The 20,977-nt window shown below is 43.6% G+C and overlaps 1 protein-coding gene across 4 annotated transcripts in view; it reads left to right on the forward strand.

Moving 5' to 3' along the window:
- The window catches only part of GJC1 (gap junction protein gamma 1), a 49,040-nt gene that overhangs the window by 16,681 nt on the left and 11,382 nt on the right, over positions 1–20,977 (forward strand). The window lies entirely within an intron of this gene.

Here is a 20,977-nt window from a genome sequence, read left to right on the forward strand (position 1 = left end):
ATAGTGATTTTTCTTGGGTATGAAAGGGCATGATTGTGGCTCTGAGTGGCTAGTAATACTTTATTTCAGTGCTGGTTACATGGGTCTGTTCGGTTTTTAAAAATTCGTTGAACCTGACCTGTGGTGGCGCAGTGGATAAAGCGTCAACCTGGAAATGCTGAGGTCGCCGGTTCGAAGCCCTGGGCTTGCCTGGTCAAGGCACATATGGGAGTTGATACTTCCAGCTCCTCCAGCTCCTCTCTCCTCTCATTCTCTGTCTCGCTCCTCTCTAAAAATGAATAAATAAAAATAATAAAAAAATTCATTGAGCTGTACACTTATATTTGTGCATATTTCTGTAAGTTTTTTCATTTTTATTGATTTTTAGAGAGAGGAGAAGAGGGGAAAGAGAAGGAGAGGAGCATTGATTTGTTGTTCCACTTATTTCATGTGGTCATTGGTTAATTCTTGTATGTATCCTGACCGGGAATTGAACCTACAACCTCAGCATGTCGGGACAATGCTCTAACCAACTGGGCTACCTGGCCAGCGCCAGTACTGTAGGTTATTTTAGACTTTGATAAAAAAATTTACCAGCCTGGCCTGACCAGTGGTGGCACAGTGGGTAGAGCGTCAACCTGAGAGAGGTCCCAGGTTCGAAACCCTAAGTTGTGGGCTTGAGCAAATGTTCATCAGCTTGAGTTGTGGGGTCACAACCCCAGGGTTGCCCACTTGAGCACAGGTGTCACTAACTCGAGCATGGGATCATTGACATGACCCCATGGTCACTGACTTGAGCCCAAGATTGCTGTCTTAAGTAAGGGGTCAGTGGCTTGGCTGGAGCCCCCCTAGGTAAGACATGTATGGGAAGCAATCAGTGAACAACTGAAGTGCCACAACTATGAGTTGATGCTTCTAATGTCTCCCTGTCTCTCACTCTTGTTTAATTTTTTTTTTTTTTTTACCAAAAATCAGACCCATTAAAATCCAGGTTGAAGACTTTAAAAATTTTTTAAATTTATTGATTTGAGAGAGAGAGAAACATCAATCTGTTGTTTTACTCATTTATGCATTCATTGGTTGATTCTTGTATGTGCCCTGACTGGGCATTGAACTTGCAATACGGGTATCTCAAGACGACACTGAGCTATCCTTCCTGCCAGGGCTGAAGACTTCTTTGAAAGCTCTGACAGTTTGGTAATTTCCACAGCTGTAGCCAATAAGCAGTAGGACCCCCCCCCCCCCCTTGAGTTGGTGTTTGTGTTCTCTAAGTCTAAGAAGCCTAGTTTTCCTGTTTCAATTACTTGTATCACCTGGTATCAAGACATTTAAACAGTTTTATTGAGATATAATTCATACACTACAGTTCACCTATTTAAAGTATACAAATTAAGTGTTTTTAGTATATCCACAGGGTTGTGTAGCCATCACTATAGTCTAATTTTAGAGTATTTTTGTTCCCCCCAAAAGGGGTTTAATACATCTTAGCAGTCATTCCCTATTCACCTCCATCCCTAGGCAACCACTAATCTACTTTTTGTCTATATAGTTACAGACATTAAAATTTTGTGCTCTCGCTCTGTTTCTTTTTGTTTTGTTTTGTTTTTTGTTTTGACAGAGTCCGAGAGAGGGACAGATAGGGACAGACGGACAGGCAGGGAGAGAAATGAGAAGTGTCAATTCTATATTGTGGCACCTAAATTGTTCATTGATGGCTTTATTTATTTATTTTTATTTATTCATTTTAGACAGGAGAGGGAGAGACAGAGAGAGAGGAGAGACAGAGAGAGAAGGGGGGAGGAGCTGGAAGCATCAACTCCCATATGTGCCTTGACCAGGCAAGCCCAGGGTTTTGAACTGGCAACCTCAGCATTTCCAGGTCGACGCTTTATCCACTGCGCCACCACAGGTCAGGCTGATGGCTTTTTCATATGTGCCTTGACCAGGGGCTACAGCAGAGCGAGTGACACCTTGTTCAAGCCAGCTACCTTGGGCTCAAGCTAGCGACCATGGGGTCATGTCTGTGATTCCATGCTCATGCCAGCGACCCCACGCTCAAGCCAGCAACCTCGAGGTTTCAAAACTGGATCCTCTGCGTCCTAGTCTGATTCTCTGTCCACTGTGCCACTGCCTGGTCAGGCTGTGAGTTCTCTGTTCTAAAACAAGAAATATAATGGTTGTACAGAATTTTGTCATATGGGTTATATCATAAGTTATGTACAGTCCTTTTATTTGGCATTTATTTTTATTTTTTTAAAAAGATTTTATATCTTGAGTTTTACAGAGAAAGGAGGAGGAGGGAGAACAAGAAGTATCACTTTCAACTCATAGTTGCTTCCCTTTAGTTCAGGGGTCGGGAAACTTTTTGGCTGAGAGAGCCATGAACGCCACATATTTTAAAATGTAATTCTGGGCCCTGGCCAGTTGGCTCAGTGGTAGAGCGTCGGCCTGGCGTGCAGGAGTCCCAGGTTCGATTCCCGGCCAGGGCACACAGGAGAAGTGCCCATCTGCTTCTCCACCCCTCCCCCTCTCCTTCCTCTCTGTCTCTCTCTTCCCCTCCCGCAGCCAAGGCTCCATTGGAGCAAAGTTGGCCCAGGTGCTGAGGTTGGCTCTGTGGCCTCTGCCTCAGGTGCTAGAATGGCTCTGGTTGCAATAGAGCAATGCCCCAGATGGGCAGAGCATTGCCCCCTGGTGGGAGTGCCGGGTGGATCCCGATTGGGCACATGCGGGAGTCTGTCTGACTGCCTCCTCATTTCCAACTTCAGAAAAATAGAGAAAAAAAAAGGAAAAAAAGATAAAATGTAATTCTGTGAGAGCCATACAACAACCCATGTACAATACGCATTATCCAATAAAAATTTGGTGTTGTCCCAGAGGACAACTGTGATTGGCTCCAGCCACCTGCAGCCATGAACATGAGCGGTAGGAAATGAATGGATTGTAATACATGAGAATGTTTTATATTTTTAACGCTATTTTTTTTTTTTATTAAAGATTTGTCTGCGAGCCAGATGCAGCCATCAAAAGAGCCACATCTGGCTTGCGAGCCATAAGTTCCCGACCCCTGCTTTAGTTCATTATTGCTTGTTGTATGTGCCTTGACCAGCAAGCCCAGGTTTTCAAACCAGCAACCTCAGCATTCCAGGTCAAGACTTTACTCACTGTGCTACTACAGGTCAGGCTATTTTTTTTTTTTAAGATTTTATTTATTGATTTTGGGGGTGGGGCAATGGGAAGCATCAACTTGTAGTATTTGCTTCTCATGTGCCTTGACCAAGAAGCCCAGGGTTTTGGACAGGTGATCCCAGCATTCCAGGTTGACGGTTTATCCACTGTGCCACCACAGGTCAGGCTATTGGGCATTTATTTAGGATAAGTTACTAGACATGGAATCAAAGGAAATAAACATTCTAAAGTCCTGATAACTAACACCACAGTGTCTTCCAAAAGATTGTACCAGACAGCCCTTGTCATCAGTGTATGACAGTGTTTTTTGCAAATTTTATACTGTGAACCTAGTTATAATGGAATTATTGTACATTTATTTTTATTTTGTCTTAGATATTTTTGTTTTCCTAAATGGATCATTGTTCAGACGGTTGGTTTGACCGAAGCTTAGGTTTGACAAGTGTGCCAGTACTGTTCTTTTTTATATAAAGAAAGTACCACTTATGATGCATTATGAGGGAATGCATTATCCCAGGTCCCCGTACTTCTCCAGCTGGTTCCTGATGGTTCTTACATTCAAATAGAGTGGCTTTTTGCCAGCACAAATTGACACTTCAACTCACAATAGTGTATTCTGTTTCCTTAACTGGTTAATAGAGCCAAGATTTCAAACTGCTTTCTTTCCATTAGGTTTTATAATTTGATTCACAATGAAGTATATTTTGTGTTTCTCAAATATTGCCCGTAGCCAAGAGCTCTTTTGAAAACAAGTTGTTTTCATGTTTGTGACAACAAATTACAGTTTGCTAGTTAGCTGCTGTAATGCTTTTGCTTAGAAATGATCACAAACTAGTTATTAAACATCTATTACTGCTCATGCAGAATTAACTTCCACTTAAAATGTTCCAGTTAAACAAAACTTCATTGTAAATCCTTTAATTGATGCCTTGTCTCTGCACATAAAGCAGTCTCATTCAGAAGTGTGAGTCACTAGCACCATTCTTAGTGGATTGCTCAGCTCATGATCTGGGAGGCCCAGAGAGTTAATACTTTAGAATCATGGTGAGTCAATATTGAGACTTTTTAGTTCAACCACATATTTTCTGGGATGACTGTTTGGGAAATGCTTCCTTGAAAATTTGACACCTTACTGTTGTTTAATTTTACTGCCATTACTTTGCTTGTTTCCACATAATTTATTGGTTGTTTTATGAATTTTCCTGTGCCTGGAGTGATTTTCATTAAATGTTAATAGAAAGGACCTTAGGAATCATCTAATCTGATAGTCTCCACTTATTTCATAAAAGAAAAATGAAAATATTTACTCCTGAAGCACTTGTTTAGAATTTTTTAGCTTCTAGTTCAGTGCTTGCTCTGGTTGTTTCACAAAATTAAAGGTTAGGAATTACTTTTTTAGACTATTAATTTTAGTTCATCTTGGATTTTTTTTAAAGACTTTATTTAATTTTCAGAGAGGAGAGAGAGAGAGAGAGAGGGAAGCGGAGAGAGAGAGAGAGAAGGGTGAGGAGCAGGAAGCATCAACTTCCACATGTGTCTTGACCAGGCAAGCCCAGGGTTACGACCTCAGTGTTCCAGGTCAACACTTTATCCCACTGTGCCACCACAGGTCAGGCGAATTTTGTTTTTGTTTAGAAAAGAAAGTGGCCCTGGCCAGTTGGCTCAGTGGTAGAGCGTCGGCCTGGCGTGCAGGAGTCCCGGGTTCAATTCCTGGCCAGGGCACACAAGAGAGGCGCCCATCTGCCTCTCCACCCCTCCCCCTCTCCTTCCTCTCTGTCTCTTTCTTCCCCTCCTGCAGCCAAGGCTCCATTGGAGCAAAGTTGGCCTGGGCACTGAGGATGGCTCCATGGCATCTGCCTCAGGCGCTAGAGTGGCTCTGGCTGCAACGGATCAACGCCCCAGAGGGGTAGAGCATCATCCCCTGGCGAGCATGCCAGGTGGATACTGGTTGGGTGCATGAGGAAGTCTGACTGCCTCCCTGCTTTTAACTTCGGAAAATAAAAAAATAAAAAAGAAAGTAAGCCTGACCTGTGGTGGCGCAATAGATAAAGCATTGACCTGGAATGCTGAGGTCTCTAGTTCGAAATCCTGGGCCAGCAGGTCAAGGCACATATGACAGCCATCAATAAGCAAATCAAGTAAAGCAACTATGAATTGATATTTCTTGCTTCCTGTAAAAATCAGTAAATAAAATCCTTTTAAAAAAGAAAAAATGAAATTAAGATTTTAAAATATGGTCTACCTATTGTAGGTTTTAGTTTATTTTTGTTGTTGTTTTTAATTAGAAGGGAGTTAAAACTTGGCTGTGGCCCATTTGACTTGTTGCATTTGCAAAACATTTAGAATAGCACTACTTATTTTGAAGTTTTTAATTTCCTAATTGTTATAGTTTAGTGAGCCTTAAAAATGGATAAGTGATAAGTTAGTGGTTTTTTTTAGTTGTTGAACTGAAACCCTTGGGTGGTGGTTTTTGTTTTGTTTTGTTTTGTTTTGTTTTAACACGAGTCTATTAGACTTTTCCAAACATATATGAAAACAATGTTTTTGGATCAGAAAAAATAAATCAGATAAACTGGAAAGTAAAGCATTTCCCTGTAGAGTTACTATGCTATAAAATATGTTTAAACGTTAACATATGATTACCTGGCCTGTGGTGGTGCAGTGGATAAAACGTTGACCTGGAATGCCAAGATTACCAGTTCAAAGCCCTGGGCTTGCCCGGTCAAGGCACATATGGGAGTTGATGCTTCCTGTTCCTCCCTCCCTTCCCTCTCTCTCTTTTCTCCCTCTGCTCTCTAAAATAAATAAATAAATAAAATGTTTAAACTTAACAGATGATTTTAGTTACCTTTCTAGTCTTCTGTTGCATAGCATCTATAATTGTACATTAAATACCTCTTGAAAACAACTGTAGTTTTTAGAAAATATTTGTAAATTTTCAATAAACTGTTATATTGCAAGCTTCTAAATGGTAGTTATATACTAATTGCATGAATGAATTTTAGTCAAACTTCTTTTTACTTTTTTATAATGGTAAAATATACATAACAAAATTTGTCATTTTTACTATTTTTTAAAAAGATTTTAATTTTTTTATAAGACTTTCTTTTATCAAAAAATTTTATTTTATTGATTTTAGAGAGAGATGAAGGGGAAGAGAGGAACATTGATCTGTTCCGGTATGTGCCCTGACCAAAAATCAAACTGCAATCTCTGCACTTTGGGGACAGTCTTTAACCAACTGGGCTACCTGGTCCGGGCTTCTTAATTTATTGATTTTAGAGAGAGAAGTTGGAGGGAGCAGTGGGAAGCATCAACTCGTAGTAGTCACTTCTTGTATGTGCCTTGACCAGGCAAGCCTGGGGTTTCGAACCAGTGACCTCAACATTCCAGGTTGATGCTTTATCCACTGCACAATCACAGGTTAGATGCTCACCATTTTTTTTTTTTTTTTTGTATTTTTCCGAAGCCAGAAACGGGGAGGCAGTCAGACAGACTCCCACCTGCGCCCCACCGGGATCCACCTGGCACGCCCACCAGGGGCGATGCTCTGCCCATCTTGGGGCGTCGCTCTGCCGCAATCAGAGCCATTCTAGTGCCTGAGGCGGAGGCCACAGAGCCATCCTCAGCACCCAGGCCATCTTTGCTCCAATGGAGCCTCGGCTGCGGTAGGGGAAGAGAGAGACAGAGAGGAAGGAGAGGGGGAGGGGTGGAGAAGCAGATGGGCGCCTCTCCTGTGTGCCCTGACTGGGAATTGAACCCGGGACTCCTGCACGCCAGGCCGACGCTCTACCACTGAGCCAACCGGCCAGGGCTCACCATTTTTAAGTACATAGTTTTTTTGTCATTAAGTAAGTATATTTAGATTGTTGTGCAAACATCACCACTATTCATCTCCAGAACTTTTTTATCTTCCCAGGTGAAATTGTATCCATTAAACACTCACTCCCCCTGCCTCCCAGCTGCATATAAGTAGAATCATATATTTGTCCTTTTGTGAATACCTTTCACTTAGCATAATGTCTTCCAGATTCATCCATGAGGTAGTATGAGTTTGAATTTCTTTCCTTTTTTTTTTTTTGACAGAAAGAGAGAAGGATAGATAGGGACAGACAGACAGGAAAGGAGAGAGATAAGAAGCATCAATTCTTCGTTGTGGCACTTAGTTGTTCGTTGATTGCTTTCTCATAAGTGCCTTGATGGGGGGGGGTCTGGAAACCGGTGAGCTTTGCTCAAACCAGATGAACCTCGCTCAAGATGGTGACCTCAGGACCTCGAACCCGGGACCTCCATGTCCTAGTCCGACGCTCTATCCACTGCGCCACCCCCTGGTCAGGGGTTTCTTTCCTTATATAGCTGAATGATAATCCATTATGTGTGTATACCATATTTCATTTATCTGCCTGTCACTGGATATTTGGGTTGCTTCAACCTTTTGGCTATTACAAATAATGCTGCTCTGCACATGGATGTATAAATGTATGTTGGTGTCTCTGCTTTTGTTTGAGTATATATTCTGAAGTAGAATTACTGGGTCATATGGTAATTCTATAGTTAATATTTTGAGGAACTTGTAACAATAGTGTTTTCTACAGTGACTGCACCATTTTACATTTCCACCAGCATTGCACAGCAAGGATTCCAATGTTTCTAGAGTTTTGTCAACATTTTCTTTCTTTTTTAAATATTAATGTGGGGGGGGGGGGCGGTTTGTATTTCCTTAATGATTAATGATAGTCTAAACCTTTTTATAGTTTTTTAAAAAAGATTTTATTTATTGATTTTGGAGAGGAGAGAGAGAGAAATTGGGGGGAAGGAGTGGGAAGCATCAATTCATCGTTGCCTCTCATACGTGCCTTGATGGGGCAACCGTGGAGTTTTGAAACACTGACTTCAGCATTTCAGGTTGATGCTTTACCTGCTGTGCCACCAAAGGTCAGGCAAAACCTTCTTCTATTTTAAATTCAGATTAACCCAAGTCTATGTTTGTCTTTTTTTCTCCAAGTGAGAGGAGGGGAGATAGGCTCCCACATGCACCCTGACTGAGACCCATCCTGCAACCCTGGTCTAGGACTGATGCTCTGTCCAGCTGGGGCCATGCTTACAACTGAGCTATTTTTAGCACCTGAGGTGGAGGCTCCATGAAGCCTTCCTCAGCACCTGTGGCCAATGTGCTCAAACCAATTGAGCCATGGATGAGGGAGGGGAAGAGAGAGAGGAGGAGAGAGGGGTGGAGAAGCAGATGGTCACTTCTTCTCTATGCCCTGACAGAGATTCAAACCCAAGACATACACATGCCAGGCCAAAGCTCAACCACTGCTCCAACTGGCCAGGGCCAACCTTTTCTTAATACACATAAAATCTTTTTTCATAGTTCATTACAACTGCCCAGCAGTTCTTTTAGAAATTTATCCTAAATCTGTATTGGGATATGTGTAAAGTTATAAGTATTCTAGCACATCATTGTAAACTACTGAAGTGTTTAGCCTTAGGTGGTTTATTCAATGGCCCTGGGCATAGGAGTTGGGTAAGTAGAACCTGAAAATTGGCATTTGACTTGCATTCTGGATAATTTTGATGAAGGTGGTCTATGGACCACATTTGAGGAACATTTATTCATCATTACTTATACATGCTTTTTTTTTTTTTTTACTTATACATGCTTTAATTTCAGGTTCCATGGTGTGCTAAGGCTCTCTGCAAACTGGTTGTTGACTTCCCTGTTCAGTCTTCTCTACAACTACTTCCCAAACACCCTCCGTTATGGTCCAGTCTAAGAGCCTTCTTATGCAACTTTTTACTCACACTACTTTCTCCAGCTCTGCCTAGTGAAACCATACCCATCCATCCAAGACCTGCTGGTCTTCTGCAGTAAATTTTTTTCTCAGCTTTATGGAGGTATAATTGACAGCTTATACTTTTTTTTTAAACCAACTGTTTTTTATTTTTACTTTCTTAATTTTTATTTATTGATTTTAGAGAGAGGAAGGGAGAGAGCAGGAGAGAGACAGGAGCATCTGTTTCTTATGTGCCCTGACCAGGGATTGAACTGGCAACCTCTGTGTTTCAGGATGATGCTTCACCAACTTAGCTATCTGGCCAAGGCTATACTTTTTAATTCATAGGAATTAGTCTCTTTCCCTTCTCTGAGTACTTTTCAGATTTTGTACTTTTTCTTTTTCTTTTTTTTTTTTTTTGTATTTTTCTGAAGCTGGAAACGGGGAGAGACAGTCAGACAGACTCCCGCATGCGCCCGACCGGGATCCACCCGGCACGCCCACCAGGGGCGATGCTCTGCCCCTCTGGGGCGTCGCTCTTCTGCGACCAGAGCCACTCTAGCGCCTGGGGCAGAGGCCAAGGAGCCATCCCCAGCTCCCGGGCCATCTTTGCTCCAATGGAGCCTTGGCTGCGGGAGAGGAAGGAGGGGGTGGGGGTGGAGAAGCAAATGAGCGCTTCTCCTATGTGCCCTGGCCGGGAATCGAACCCAGGTTCCCTGCACGCCAGGCCGACGCTCTACCGCTGAGCCAACTGGCCAGGGTCTGTACTTTTTCTTCTTTTTTTTTTTTTTTAATTTTTCTTGCCTTATTTTTTTTATTTTTATTTTTGTATTTTTCTGAAGCTGGAAATGGGGAGGCAGTCAGACAGACTCCTGCATGCGCCCAACCGGGATCCACCCAGCACGCCCACCAGGGGGCAATGCTCTGCCCATCTGGGGCGTCGCTCTGTTGTGACCAGAGCCACTCTAGCGCCTGAGGCAGAGGCCACGGAGCCATCCTCAGCACCCAGGCCATCTTTGCTCCAATGGAGCCTTGGCTGCGGTAGGGGAAGAGAGAGACAGAGAGGAAGGAGAGGGGGAGGGGTGGAGAAGCAGATGGGCACTTCTCCTGTGTGCCCTGGCTGGGAATCGAACCCGGTACTTCTACACGCCAGGCCGACGCTCTACCACTGAGCCAACCGGCCAGAGCCACATTTTGTACTTTTATTGCATTCATTGTGTTCTGTTCTGAAGTATGACTGTATTAGTGAACATGTTGTATATTTTCTACTTTCTACAGATTCATTCAGATTTTCTGTTTAATATGGTGCATATTCATTGAGTGCTTTTTTTGTGTGTCCTGGGAAGCATACTAGGTAGTAGGGACTTAGAGAATCTTAAAAACATGTACTTTCTCCTCAAGGAATTCTTATTCCAGCAGAAGAAGCCAATACTGATAACCTTGATTTGATAGAGGAAGTCCTGATATTGGTGGAATGAAAAATTATTACAAGCTTTCTGGGGAGGAGACTAATTGAGAAGTGAAGGAGATTAATTGAGGAGTTAAAGGATGAAAGTTCTTCCAGGCAGGAAGTAGTGGAAAGATGATTTAAAGTAGGAAAAAATCAATGAGCAGAGATTCAAATGTATTAAATCACTCAGTGAATAGTTGCTCTGCCAGGGATACAAGAACAAAGTCCTTGCTTAAATTCTGTTGGGGTGACCAATAATGAACACATTAACAAATAAAGAATGTGTTAGGTAATGTTAAGCGCTCTGAAGGAAATAGGCAGGGTAAGGGTGTAGAGTAGGGGTCCCCAAACTACGCATGTGGCCCCCTGAGGCCATTTATCCGGCCCCGCTGCACTTCTGGAAGGAGCACCACCATCTCATTAGCCAAAAGCAGGCCCATAGTTCCCATTGAAATACTGGTCAGTTTGTTGATTTAAATTTTCTTGTTCTTTATTTTAAATATTGTATTTGTTCTCATTTTGTTTTTTTACTTTAAAATAGGATATGTGCAGTGTGCATAGGGATTTGTTCATAGTTTTTTTTATAGTCCGGCCCTCCAATGGTCTGAGGGACAGTGAACTGGCCCCCTGTGTAAAAAATTTGGGGACCCCTGGTGTAGAGAGTGATGGAGGTGTATGATTGCAGGTTGATGGTCAGGGAAGGTCTCACTAACAAGAGGTGACATCTAAAGTGAAGCATAAATGAAGTGTGGGAGCAAACCACGAGGATGTGCAAGAAAAGTGGGTTTAATGGAGGCAGACAACATTGCATATGTGAAATGTATAGTATAAATTGATATACGTATGATGCTTAAAATTTTGAAGCATGCTGCCTGACCTATGGTGGCATAGTGCATAAAGCATTGACCTGGAATGCTAAGTTTGTTGGTTTGAAACCCCAGGCTTGCCTGGTCAAGGCACAGATGAGAAGCAACTACATAGAGTTGATATTTCCCACTCCTCCCCTGCCCCCCTTTCTCGCTCTCTTTCCTTCTCTCTGAAAAATCAAAATATTTTTTAAATCTGAAAAAAAAATTTTTTTTTAAGATTTTATTTATTCATTATAGAGAGGGGAGAGAGAGAGAGAGAGAAAAGAGGGGAGGAGCAAAAAGCATCAACTCCCATATGTACCTTGACCAGGCAAGCCCAGGGTTTTTTTGAACTGGCAACCTTAGCGTTTCCAGGTCGACACTTGATCCACTGCACCACCACAGGTCAGGCCCCTCATTATTTTTATTTATTTATTTATTTATAATTTAATTTTTTTGGGGGGGTATTTTTCTGAAGCTGGAAACGGGAGGCAGGCAGACAGACTCCCGCATGCGCCCGACCAGGATCCACCCGGCATGCCCACCAGGGGGCGATGCTCTGCCCACCAGGGGCATAGTTCTGTCACCACTAGGGACATTCTAGCGCCTGAGGCAGAGGCCCCAGAGCCATCCTCAGCTCCTAGGCCAACCCTGCTCCAATGGAGCCTTGGCAGTGGGAGAGGAAGAGAGAGACAGAGAGGAAGGAGAGGAGGAGAGGTGGAGAAGCAGATGGGCGCTTCTCCTGTGTGCCCTGGCCAGGAATCGAACCCGGGACTCCTGCATGCCTGGCCGACGTTCCACCACTGAGCGAACCGGCCAGGGCCAGGCTCCTCATTATTATTATTTTTTTATTGTATTTATTCATTTTTAGAGAGGAGAGAGAGAGAGACAGAGAGAGAGAAGGGGGGAGGAGCTGGAAGCATCAACTCCCATATGTGCCTTGACCAGGCAAACCCAGGGTTTCGAACCAGTGACCTCAGCATTTCCAGGTCGACGCTTTATCCACTGTGCCACCACAGGTCAGGCGGCTCCTCATTATTTTTGACAGCCACATGGTATTCTGTTTGTAAGTGGACTATATTGCATTTCACCATTCCCTTGACAGGGGGCATTTGAGTTTTTAATAGAAACAGTGCTATAGTGTGATTATTCCCAAAAGTGAGATTACTGGGTCAGAGGATAGATGCATTTGTAATTTTGTTAGCTATTGCCAAATTGCTGTCAGAGGTTGTACCTCTCCCATCAGCATTGTATGAGAGTGTTTCTCCACAGCCCCCACAACTTTTAGATTTTTGCCAGTGGGATAGGAGATATATATATCTCAAAGTAGTTTGTTTTATTATGGAGATATAATTCACATGTTTAAAAATTTATTCTTTTAAAGTGTACAATTCAGTGGTAGTTACTATATTCACAAGGTTGTGCAACGATCACCACTGCCTAATTTTAGAACATTTTTATCATCCCAAAAATACAGTCACGTCCCATAGCCCCTGACAATCACTAATCTACTTTCTGTCTCTATGGATTTATCTAGTCTTGATGTCTCATATGTATACATTTATTTTGTTTTATTTTTATTTTTATTTTTTTTAAATTTTTATTTATTTATTTATTTTTTACAGAGACAGTAAGTCAGAGAGAGGGATAGACAGGGACAGACAGACAGGAACGGAGAGAGATGAGAAGCATCAATCATTAGTTTTTCATTGCGCGTTGCAACACCTTAGTTCATTGATTGCTTTCTCATATGTGCCCTGACCGTGGGCCTTCAGCAGACCGAGTAAACCCTTGCTTTAGCCAGCGACCTTGGGTCCAAGCTGGTGAGCTTTGCTCAAACCAGATGAGTCTGCACTCAAGCTGGCGACCTCGGGGTCTCGAACCTGGGTCCTTCCACATCCCAGTCCGACTCTCTATCCACTGCGCCACCTCCTGGTCAGGCTATTTTGTTTTATTTTTTATCAAGAGAGAGACAGATAGAGAAAGACAGGAAGGGAGAGAGATGAGAAGCATCAACTCGTAGTTGTGTCACTTTAGTGTTTATTGCCTGCTTCTCATATGTGCCTTGACAGGGGAGGGGAGGCTCCAGCCGAGGTACTGACTCCTTGCTCAAGCCAGTGACCCTGCGCTCATGCCAGCGACCTTGGAGTTTTGAACCTGGGACCTTAGCATCCCGGGTCAACGCTCTATCAGCTGCGCCACCACCAGTCAGGCTCATATGTATAAATTGAATGATACAATATATAGCTTTTTTGTGTCTGACTTTTTTTTTTGTTTAGTATTGTGTTTTCAAGTTTGTCCATGTTGTGAATCTTTTTTAAGGGAAATTTGTGCTTTTTTTTCTGTGTATTACCTATGTATCCCTTTCCAATTTTCTGTTGGATTTTTATTTTTTTAAGGTGAGAGGAGGGGAGATAGTAAGGCAGACTCCTGCATGTGTCCCAACTAGGATCCACCTGGCATCCCTACCTGGGGCCAGTGCTCCAGTACTGAGTTATTTTTAGTGGCTGAGGCTGATGCACTTGGACCAGCAGAGCTATCCTCAGTGCCTGGAGCCATGCTTGAACCAATTGAGACACTGGTTGCAGAAGGGGAAAGGGAGAGAAGGAGTGGGGAGAGAAGCAGATAGTCACTTCTCCTGTGTGTCCTGACTAGGAATTGAACCCGGGATGTTTTTATGCCGGGCCGATGCTCTAGCCACTGAGCCACTGGCCAGGGCCAGATTTTTTCTTTCTTTTTCTTTTTTTTTAGCAAGAGGGAGAGAGACAGGAAGGGAGAAAGATGAGAAGCATCAACTCATAGTTGTAGAACTTTAGTTGTTCATTGATTAATTTGTCATATGTGCCCTGGCTGGGGGGCTCCCACTGAGCCAGTGACTCCTTGCTCAAGCCAGCAACCTTTGGGCTCATGCCAGTGACCATGAGGTCATGTCTGTGGTCCCACACTCAAGCTGGCGACCCCATGCTCAATCCAGGTGAGCCTGTGCTCAATCCAGGTGAGCCTGTGCTCAAGCTGGTGACCTTGGGATTTCAAACCAGGGTCTTTAGCATCCTAAGCCAACACTATCCACTGCGCCACTGCCTGCTCAGGCAGGTTTTTATTATTTTTTAGAAACTATATATATTAGGTATATTAGCTCTTTGTCTATAAAAGAGTTAATCAAAAACTTTCCTTCCAGTTCATTTTTTTTTTTTTTTTTTTTTTTTTTTCATTTTTCTGAAGCTGGAAACAGGGAGAGACAGTCAGACAGACTCCCGCATGCGCCCGACCGGGATCCACCCGGCACGCCCACCAGGGGGCGACGCTCTGCCCACCAGGGGGCGATGCTCTGCCCATCCTGGGCGTCGCCATATTGCGACCAGAGCCACTCTAGCGCCTGGGGCAGAGGCCACAGAGCCATCCCCAGCGCCCGGGCCATCTTTGCTCCAATGGAGCCTTGGCTGCGGGAGGGGAAGAGAGAGACAGAGAGGAAAGCGCGGAGGAGGGGTGGAGAAGCAAATGGGCGCTTCTCCTATGTGCCCTGGCCGGGAATCGAACCCGGGTCCTCCGCACGCTAGGCCGACGCTCTACCGCTGAGCCAACCGGCCAGGGCCAGTTCATTATTTTTTAATATTGCTTATGGTGTATTTTTTGTTTTATTTTTAACCATGGGGACACTTCTTTTTTTTAGAAGGTGGGGCAGACAGGAAAGGAGAGAGATGCGCAGCATTAACTCATAGTGTATCACTTTAGTTGTTCATTGATTGCTTCTCATACATACCTTGATTGGGGGCTCTAGCTGAGCCAGTGACCTTGGGCTCAAGCCAGCAACCATAGGATCATGCTGAGGATCCCACACTCAAGCTGGTGAGCCCGCACTCAAGCTGACAAGCCTGTGCTCCAGACAGATGAGCCCATGCTTAAGCCAGTGACCCTGGGGTTTTGAACCTGGGACCTCAGTGTTGCACTGTCCACTGTGTCACCACCGGTCAGGCAAGACATTTTTTTTGTACTTAGATTCATTCCCCCCCCCCCCCATTTTCAGAGTTAATATATTAACTATGTTTTGTTCTGATACATTTTATGGTGTTTATTTTTATATTTAAATAGTTTATGGAGATTATCTAGGTATCTAATGTGAGCTATGAATTCTCCTTTTATCTTTTTTTCCAGCTGGTTATCCTGTTGCCCAAAAGCACTATTAATTAAAAAGTCAATTTTTGCTCCATTGCTTTGAGGATTCACCTCCCACTAGTGGCTTTCTTCCATGTTAATTTAGAGGGAAGTGGTTTGGGGAGAAGTCTCATTAAGGAGGTGACTTTTGAACAATAAAGAGAGCAAGTCTTGCTCATATATGAAAACTAGTGTTTAAAGCAGTGAAAATTGCAAGTGCAGAAGTCTTGAGGCAAAAGCCTAGCATATTTGGAATGATCGAAGGCATAGTGAGGATACAGGTATTCCTGAAACAATGAGCAAGAGGGAGAATGGAAAGACATGAGACCAGAAAGTGAATTGGTGGCTATATGATAAAGGGCATTACAGACTGGGAAAGATTTTAGGTTTTATTCCAAGAGTTTTATGCAGAAGAGGGACATGGTCTGACTTACTTTTTAAAAGATTTACACAGTTTGCTTTTTGGTGGAGAGGGATAAGAGCATAATCTAGGGAACCAGTTAGATTACTGATTTTATGTTAATTTTTTTTAAATATTAAAATTTAAAAAAATTTATTCATTTCAGCAAGGCAGAAAGGGAGAGAGAGAGAGAGATAGGAACATCAAGCTATTCCTGTACATGCCCTGATCTGGAATTGAACTGGCAACCTATGCACTTCGGGACGATGCACTAGCCAACTGAGCTATACAGCCAGGGCTACGTTAATCAATTTTTTTTTTTTAGAGAGAGAGAGAGGTAGGAAGAGAGTGAGACACATCATCTTGTAGTTGGTTCACTTTAGTTGAGCATTGATTGCTTCTCATACATGCCTTGACCGGGGCTCTCACTGCAGGCTCAAGCATGGCTAGTAACCTCTTGCTCAAACCTGCAACCTTTGTGCTCAAGCTACTGGTAACCTCTTGACCTTTGGTATTGCATTGATGATCCAGCATTCAAGCTGTGGAGCCTGCTAGCAGCCTCAGGGTTTCAAACCAGCAACCTCAGCATTCTGGGTCAACAGTCTCCACTGCACCACCACTGGGCAGACACGTTAATCTTGGTTAGAGATGAAGGTGGCTCGGATCAGAATGGTAGGAATGCAGGTGGTAAGAAGTGGTTGGACAGTGAACATATTTTGAAGATAGAATTGACAGGATTTACTGATAGTTCCTGGCACGTTTATTAAATTCTACATTGTGTTTTGTTTGTGGGTATGTGGTTTGTTTGGTTTTTTTAGATTTCTCATTTTAGAGAGGGGAGAGAGAGAAGGAGGGAGGAGCAGGAAGTATCAACTCCCATATGTGCCTTGACCAGGCAAGCCCAAGGTTTTGAACTGGCGACCTCAGTGTTCCAGGTTGATGCTTTATCTATTGCACCACCACAGGTCAGGCTGGGGTTTTTTTATTGATTGATTTTATCGAGAGAGGAAGCAAGAGAGAATTGAGAAGAGAGAGGGACAGGAACATCAATATGATCCTATATGTGCCCTGACCAGGGATCAAACCAGCAATTTCTGCACTTTGGGACGATGGTCTACCCAATTGAGCTGTCCAGTGAGGCTTGTGGTTCTGTTTTATAGGGAAAATAAAGATTGCTTCAAAAAAATCAGTGCTGTTGATGGTGGTAATGTAAGAGGCTAACTTAGGGGATAGAAGGGAAGAAAAAGAATATTAGTTCTTTTGGGAATGTGTTCCAATTGGTAACCATCTATGTAGAGATTTTTTTTTTAGTCATAAAGTATTAGGGTAGCCTGGCCTGTTGGCTCAGTGGATAGAGAATTGGCTTGGCATATAAAAGTCTTGGGTTTGAACCCTGATCAGGGAACACATGAGAAGTAACCATCTGATTTTCTTCCTCTTCCTTTCCCCTTTCTCTCTGTCTCTCTCTGTCTCTCTGTCTCTGTCTCTCTCTCTCTCTCTCTCTCTCTCTCTCTCTCTCTCTCTCGCAGCCAGCAGCTCAGTTGGTTTGAGCATCGGCCTAGGTGCCAAGGATAGCTTGGTTGGTCCAAGCATCAGCCTGAGGCTTTGAGGATAGCTCAGTTGATTCGAGCATCTGCCCCAGATGGGGTTTGCTGGGTGGATCCTGGTCAGGGTGCATGGGCTTGCCAGGTCAAGACCTATATGACAAGCAACGACGAATTGCATCTGAGGCATTGCTCCATTGCTCAGCAACTGAGCTCTTCTTAGTGCCTGAGGTAGAGGCCAAGGAGCTATCCTCAGTGCCTGGGACCAACTCGCTCCAATCGAGCCATGGCTGCAGGATGGGGAGGAGAGAAAGAGAGAAGCTAGAGAGGGAGGGATGGAGAAGCAGATAGGCGCTTCTCCTTTGTGCCTTGACCGGGAATTGAACCCAGGACATCCGTATACCAGACTGATGCTCTACCACTGAGCAACTGGCCAGGGCCAGTAAAATCTTAAAAAAAATAAAAATAGGCCTGACCTGTGGTGGCGCAGTGGATAAAGCGTCGACCTGGAAATGCTGAGGTCGCCGGTTCAAAACCCTGGGCTTGCCTGGTCAAGGCACATATGGGAGTTGATGCTTCCAGCTCCTCCCCCCTTCTCTCTCTCTGTCTCTCCCTCTCCTCTGTAAAAAATAAATAAATAAATAAATAAATACAGCCTGACTAGGCAGTGGTACAGTGAATAGAGCATTGGCCTGGGACGCAGAAGACCCAGGTTCAAAATCCTAAGGTTGCCGGCTTGAGTGTGGGATCATTGACATGACCCCATGGTCGCTGGCTTGAGCAAGGGGTCACTGGCTTGGCTGGAGACTCCCCCATCCCAGTCAAGGCACATATGAGAAAGCAATCAATGAATAACTAGCAATGAAGAATTGATACTTCTCATCTCTCTCCCTTCCTGTCTGTGTCTATCTGTCCCTCTCTCTGTCTCTTGCTAAAAAAACACACACACACACAAAAAACCACAGGCTTTGGCTGGTTAGCTCTGTCTGTCAAGAGCCTTGTCCTGAAACAACAAGGCTGTGGGCCCAATCCCTGGTCAGGGCACACACAGAAAGCAACCAAAGAATATGCAACTGTGTGGAACAACAAATACTTCCCTTCCCCCTTCCCCTCTCTTGCCCTTCCTCTGTTCTCTCTAAAAATCAATAAAAATTAAGTTTTGACTGGATAACTTGGTTGGTTGGAGCATCATCCTGGAGTGTGGAGGTTGCTGCTTTGACTCCCCTGTCAGGGCACATACAGGAGCAGCTCCATGTTCCTGTCTCTATCCCTCCCTCTCACTAAAATCAATAATTTTTAATTTAATTTTTATTTTTTCACAGAGACAGAGAGTCAGAGAGAGGGATAGACAGGAACAGACAGGAATGGAGAGATGAGAAGCATCAATCATTAGTCTTTCGTTGCACATTGCGACACCTTAGTTGTTCATTGATTGTTTTCTCATATGTGCCTTGACCACGGGCCTTCAGAAGACTGAGTAACCCCTTGCTCGAGCCAGCGACCTTGGGTCCAAGCTGGTGAGCTTTTTTGCTCAAACCAGATGAGCCTGCGCTCAAGCTGGCGACCTCAGGGTCTCGAACTTGGGTCCTCAGCATCCCAGTCTGACACTATCCACTGCACCACCGCCTGGTCAGAATAAATTTTTTTAATTAAAAAAAAAATGCCTGACCTGTGGTGGTGTAGTGGCTTAGAGCAGTGATCCCCAACCTTTTTTGGGCCATGGACCGGTTTAATGTCAGAAAATATTTTCACGGACCAGCCTTTAGGGTGGGATGGATAAATGTATCACGTGACTGAGACAAGCGTCAAGAGTGAGTCTTAGACGGCTATAACAGAGGGAATCTGGTCATTTTAAAAAAAATAAAACATGGTTCAAACTTAAATATAAATAAAATGGAAATAATGTAAGTTATTTATTCTTTCTCTGTGGACTGGTACCAAATGGCCCACAGACCGGTACCAGTCTGCGACCCGGGGATTGGGAACCACTGGCTTAGAGTGTCGGCCTGAGGACCCAGGTTCGAAACCCCAGGGTCGCAGGCTTGAGCGTGGGCTCATCTGGCTTGAGCTCAAGGTCACTGGCTCGGCTGGATCCCCCAGTCAAGACACATATGAGAAAGCAATCAATGAACATCTAAGGTGCTGCAACTATGAGTTGATGCTTCTCATCTCCCTTCCTGTCTCTCTCACTAAAAAACAAAAAACATATCTTTGGCCTGGCCTCAATGCACATACAAGCAATCAATGAACAACTAAAATGAAGCAGCTGTGAATTGATACGTCTCGTTCCCCTCATCTCTCTTTCCTCTCTGTAAAATCAATAAATAAAATCTTTAAAAAAAGAGAAAAGATATCTTTGGTACGGCTGGAGGTGTAGAGGTTAAGTTTTCTAAGCAAGTAACAATCGTACTTTCACCATCTTGATATATTGGAACAAGTAGAATTTCTGACTTGGGAAAGCTTTGAATGTGGAGTTTGGGGAAAATTTGAGTCTGAACTTGTGATTGTGAATAATTTTGGCACTTTGTGTTGGAAACCTGCTTTACATCAGCATTTAATGATTGCATATTATTTACTTCTTGTTTTGTGGTTTTATAACTTGCGTATTCAGTGATTGAAGAAGTGGTGAGCTCAGTTGGACATCAGGGCTGAATATGTTAGTTGTACTTGAAATCATATGATGAGATCTTTATGTGGTCAGATTCTGTATGTAAATATTTTATTTTATTATTTTATTTTATTTTTTTTATTTTTCTTAGTGAGAGGAAGGGAGGTAGAGATAGACTCCCGCATATGCCCCGACCAGGATCCACCCCTCAAGGCCACCAGGGGGCTATGCTCTACCCATCTGGGGTGCTTGTTTTGTTGCTACTGGAGCCATTTTTTTAGGGCCTGATGCAGAGGTCATGGAGCCATCCTCAGCACCCAGGGCCAACCCACTCCAATCAAGCCATAGCTGCAGGAGGGGAGGAGAAGAGAGAGAAGAGAGTGGGAGAGGGGTGGAGAGACAGATGGTGCTTCTCCTGCATGCCCTGACTGAGAATCGAACCTGGGACATTCACATGTCAGGCCGACACTCTACCACTGAGCCAACCAGCCAGGGTCTGTATGTAAATCTTGATACTTACATGTTAGTTAGGTGCCTGCACCTTTTTTTTCCGTTGGTCTTTTAAAAACTGTTCTATTTTTCTTTTCCTGTATCTTACTCTCCAGAACTAATTTTAAGTTACTATGAACACATACATAACACTTAGGAATTGTTTAAATTTCATTTATTAAATTAATAAATGAACAAAGTTGGCGCCTAATGGATGAATCTTGACCATAGCTATTCAGAGTTGGCAGAACTTGGTAATGAGCAGTAATTTATCTTGGATTTTTTTTTTTAAGCGTAATACAGGTGCAGCTGTTTTCTTTCTGTGAGTAGTTGAATCTGTAAATCACCTCTTGTGGGACACGGGTGTCCCTGTGACTGAGAGCCAGCTGTTGGGTGTTTTAACTAAACAGCTTGCTCCTAGTTGGCTGCTGAAATCCTAGTGAGAAGTAGTGGCTGCTCCAGGGATAGAGCAGGAATAGAGCATGCAGGGTGAGGATTTCTACAAGGCCTCTACTGACCCACTTTAAATTTGTTGAGATTTTTC

Source organism: Saccopteryx leptura, chromosome 2, assembly GCF_036850995.1.
Source record: "Saccopteryx leptura isolate mSacLep1 chromosome 2, mSacLep1_pri_phased_curated, whole genome shotgun sequence".
Classification (NCBI taxonomy): Eukaryota; Metazoa; Chordata; class Mammalia; order Chiroptera; family Emballonuridae; genus Saccopteryx; species Saccopteryx leptura.